This window comes from Callorhinus ursinus, unplaced genomic scaffold, assembly GCF_003265705.2.
Source record: "Callorhinus ursinus isolate GAN/ISIS: 27379988/994484 unplaced genomic scaffold, GSC_fseal_2.0 scaffold2, whole genome shotgun sequence".
Classification (NCBI taxonomy): domain Eukaryota; kingdom Metazoa; phylum Chordata; class Mammalia; order Carnivora; family Otariidae; genus Callorhinus; species Callorhinus ursinus.
In genome coordinates this window covers 18,438,090-18,442,916 of record NW_027397064.1, presented here as the reverse complement: position 1 = coordinate 18,442,916, position 4,827 = coordinate 18,438,090, and the positions used below count along the sequence as shown (strand labels likewise).

General features: G+C 44.1%; 1 pseudogene; it reads left to right on the top strand.

Annotated features, from left to right (window-relative positions):
• Nucleotides 1-755: 755 nt before the first annotated feature.
• LOC112808091 (U2 spliceosomal RNA) lies at nucleotides 756-920 on the top strand (annotated as a pseudogene).
• The last annotated feature ends 3,907 nt before the right edge of the window (nucleotides 921-4,827 follow it).

Below are 4,827 nucleotides of genomic sequence, written 5' to 3'. Positions count from 1 at the left end.
GGCTATGCTTAGCAATGTCAGACCTGGCAGAAAGAAGTCAGAAAGAAGTGGTGCAGCAGCTCTGACATTTTGAGAATGTTAGCATGAACAGCTACCCTGGGGCCCAATGACCAGAACCATTGTCAGACAGAGGAACGCATGAACCACGGTTCATTTCAAGTTCTAAGAGGTCATTTGAGGTAAAAGCCATCTCAAAACCCCACCAACATTCCATCTACCCTCTCCTTGAGAACTTCCAATAACAAGGAGCTCATCAATTCTGTGTGTACTTCATTGTTAGACAACAAAAAGGGCTTCCTTTGAGCTAAGGAAGAAGTTCCCTCTCTGTAACTTGGACCCAGAGAACCCAGCTCAGTCCTGTGGGGTCACACAGGGGAAAAATAACTCCCTTCTTTGTGCCAGTTCCTCCCATTTCTGCAAATAAAACAAGGTGTGAACTGCTATCTGCCAAGCCCGTGTTCTTCAGGACTCTTTCATGATGAAATCTGAAGAATACCAGCCGTTGTGGGAGAAGCAGAGGATCCTCCCATGAAACTATGAGACTCTCCAATGCTCTTCCATATAGAATGACCCTACCTCTGCTCTTGCCTCTCCACATATGTCCACCTAGGGTTCTTCAGCAACTTCCATTGTCCTTTAAGGTAGCTTTCCATTTTCATCTAAATTTCATCTGAGTCAGAGAGAAACATAAGAGATTTGGTCTCCAGAACTAGCCACAATGCAAGCGTGTGAACTTTGATAGCTAGGGAACTGAGATTGCTTCTTGGTCTTTTGGCTAAGATCAAGTGTAGTATCTGTTATTATCAGCTTAATAGCTAGAGAATTGGTTTTTTAAAAAATCCTATTTTTGAGTGTTTTAAGTCAGATAGGAGAGCTGAGAGAGATACTTTGTCTACTAACTAGCCCAGGGCTATTTAAAGACCTATTGAGGACCAACAAAATAAGTCCCAGAGCCTAAGACAGGCCCTGGACAAGGACAAGGGGCCAGGAATATGGGAATGACAAGACAAAGACCGGAGCATAGCCAAAATTTTCTCAACAATCAGCGATATACAAAAGTAGGGAAAAAGGAAGTTATCTTTCAGGTCATTCCTTTTATCTTCATGGGTACTTTGTTCCCAGCCTCTTCCCACTGCCAGCAACAGGGACTGGTGTATTTGGGTGCTCCATAAATGTATGTGAAATAAATTTTGATGAATCTTTCATCAAAACCCATTGAGAGCTCTAGGTTTGCATCCTTTGACCACTTACATGGACCATTTATTAAGCACCAGCAGCATTCTAGGCACTGTGTCAGACACTGAAGAGTTTATAAGTAAATGTGACAGGAGCTCAGAGTTCAAATCCTGGCTGGGTAGGTGAGATATTTACCCAAGTGGCAGTAAGCACATAAAGATGTAATCAAGATTAGACAGGGTGGATGCTAAACATAGGGAGATGTTATAAAGGGGGTTAGCAGAAAGGCTCCATGGGAAAGGACTCACTTCAACTCATCTTACTCTGTTAAACTTGAAGCTTGATATCCCCTCCTCAATTACAAGAACTCAGTCTGATTATTCAAACTAAAATTCTTAGACATGACTTTCCAGTCAGAACTGGAGGGAGAATTTTCCCATGGAGGGTCCTTTTTTCTGGCTCCCTCTCCACTTCCTGGCAAGACCTCAGTTGGCTCTCCTCTGGACGACCCACCCTATTGTAAACTTCTCCCTGGCAGCTCACCTTCTCCCTGGGTTTGCAACTGGGAATCTCATACCTGCCTGCAGCCAAAAGATTTCAGGAAATGGTGCTTTGGAAACACATCTTTAAAATGAAAACAGATAAAGCAGCTGGCAGTGGAGCCAAGGAAAACTCTACTCTTTGTGAAAAGCAAGCAGTTTGTTGGCAGTGAAAACCTACCTGCTCTAAGCCACCACCACATCCTCTAATAAATGCGCTAGCACACACAAAGACACATGTACACACAAACGCTCAGTGAGTGGACTACAGAATATGCCCTTGAAAATTTGAGAACTCACTTGTGATGCACTTTGGCTGCTAGAGCCTCCAACCCTTCGAAGCTCTAACCTACCAGGCCTAGGTCACACACTTCCTTCTGGAGAAACATTTATGGCTTCCTCCTCCACAATGCAGACAATTTAAACCAAGCTGAGTGGAATTTTTGTAGGCATTTCTAAGTTAGATGCACCCTTTAGCAATTATTCCCTACAAGCCCTGAGGGTTGTGTTTCTAATGTAGTAAAAAGAAAAATAGAAGATGGGAGTAGGGAACATTTCATCTACTAGGATGGCATTAGTAAGCTGATCCTCACTTTGTGGAAGGCAGCTGCACCCTACCAGGAAATGTCATTTCAATAATATCCCCTTGCATGGCTATAATACATTCCAATTTATAAAGTGCTTCCACTTGGCCAAGCCTCCCAACAGACCTGAGTAAATTGGCCAGGATACTCATCATAGCCTCATGCAGATGAGGACACTGATGAGCAGATGATGAGTGTCTTGCTTGAGCACAAACACATGGGAAGGAAGCAGCCAACACATCTTCCTGCACTGCGTCCAGGGTTCTGTCCATCACCACGTGCACTTTGCCTCTGCAGGGGCTCAAAGGTGTTCATAATTTGAACATCAGGCAATTCAACAACCTTGGAGTGTATCCTGAATATAGCTGAGTTTCTTGGAATCCCACCTCCAAAAGTGAAAGTACCCCAAATCACAAAATTGAATTACACATGTTGTTCTTTGAGTTTGTTTTTTCTTTTTTTAAGATTTTATTTATTTCTTTGAAAGGGAGAACGAGCATGAGCCAGGGGGAGGGGAAGAAGGACAACTGACACAGGGCTCAATCCCAGGACCCTGAGATCATGACCTGAGTTGAAAGCAGACACTTAACTAACAGAGCCACCCAGGCACCCCGTTCTTTGAGTTTCTTTAAGGAAACAGCACAAGTGTTTTCCCGCTAGAAATTCAGAGCACACAGAGAACTTCCTCTGGATCCTCTTTACATACCCCTCCTCTCTCCAGTATATGCCATGCCACCATGGCAGCAGAAAAGAGCCCCTCTCTCTCTCTCTTTCTATCCCTATTCTCTCATTTTCACAGTCTCACATTTACCCTCTGCATTTCTTGTTCTCTGTGTCTGACCCTCTAGGAGGGCACAGACAAGAGGTCCGAGCTGAGTTGGAAGCACTAACTCTGGCATCCCTTGATGAGCTGGAATGACAGAGATGACAAGGGGTCCCAATTCTGGGAGCGTGTTGGCAGGAACATGCCACAACACAGACACAGTTCAACACATCACTGGGCCCAGCCCCATCTAGGCCCAAAAGTAAAACTCATCTTGCAGGCAGGGAAGAAATCTGACATTTACTGAGCTGATAGCACACTAGAGTTATAGTCACTGGCAATACAAGAGACAAGATGCTGACACTATCCCCCTACGGGAAGATGAGCAGAGAGCCAAGTGGAAAAGCATGAGTATTCACTAAAAGGCAAATGTAGAAATACCCTCAGGGGAAGATGAGCCTCACATGAGGAAGAAAGGGATTAACCCCAAAGTGTCCAAGCACCAGGGAGCCACTGAAGCTGCTAAAAAGAACCCCAGCGACCCATGATCTGCCCCTGCTGTCAGCCCAGGTGAAAGCAGACCAAGAAGCAGAAGTTTGTATTTCTTTAGGATTAGTCCATGAATCCAGAGTTGCCCAGACTACCACTGCCTGTGATTATCTGCTTCCCATCCATGCTGTAAGTTCTCTGAAGACAAGTTCTAAAACACCTTTGTAACCTCAGTATCTGGTACAGCGCCTGGATTCTTAGAAAATAAGAAACAAATAAAGAAAAGGAAGATGAGGGTAGAAGAATGTCTCTAGTCATTACTCTTTCAGCCCCACTAATAAAAGATGGGAAAACTTCTACCTTTCCACAAATGTGATTGTCCCTGGTTCTTGTGATCATGAAGCTATATTAGGATTGTCAGTATCTTACAATGAGTTTTTGGATCTTAATCTGTCTTCACTGTAGAATGGTTTTGGGAGCCAGACTCAAGGGAATTATTTGGGTTCATAGAGTGAGTCTTGACTTTGGGACTCTAGGAAAGCCATGTGACTGGCTGTAACCTTGAAGTTAGAAACTAGATGTCCCTTTAGGGATATTATTATCCAGAATATGATGAGTTATTAGGATGATGATTTTCCTGTTTATCATCAGATTCAGTGTGAGGTCTGCTCTGTCCTGTTCTGCATTATAGGGCGCTGACCCCTGCTTGCTACATTTCCCAAACTTCATTCCAACGGGCTTCTGAGTAAGGTTGACCAATTTCCTTCCTGGGGGAAGGAGAAAGCCCAGGTACTCCCCTCATTCCATATTTCAGGAGACGTCTCAACAGCAGTTTAGTCTCCTTTGGAGTCCCACTTCCACCGGTAAGGCTCTCCCTCTACAATTCTAGCTTCTAAACTCTGGTAACACCACCTCCCCTCCCCATCACTCCAGCCCTAGAGGTAATAGTGGCATCCTGCTAATCTAGGGTTTGCTTCACCCATGTGCCCTTGTAGTTCTATTAACCCTAATATTTAGCTAGTTTCCCATATTAAGGTTCTTCTCTTAACCTATCTGGCATAGGTTATGTTTTCCTGGAGGGACCCTGACCAAAACAGCTACCATTTTATATGAACTTTTCTCAGCCCCTACTACTCTGCCTAGACCATGAGGAATTAAAAACTATATATAAGTGTAATGACGAAGGGTCTTTGGGTTCAACCAACTTCCTAAACTAGGTGATAACCTGGCTGGAGGAGCTCAGACAGTGGTGTGCCAGTAACTACATAACAACGAG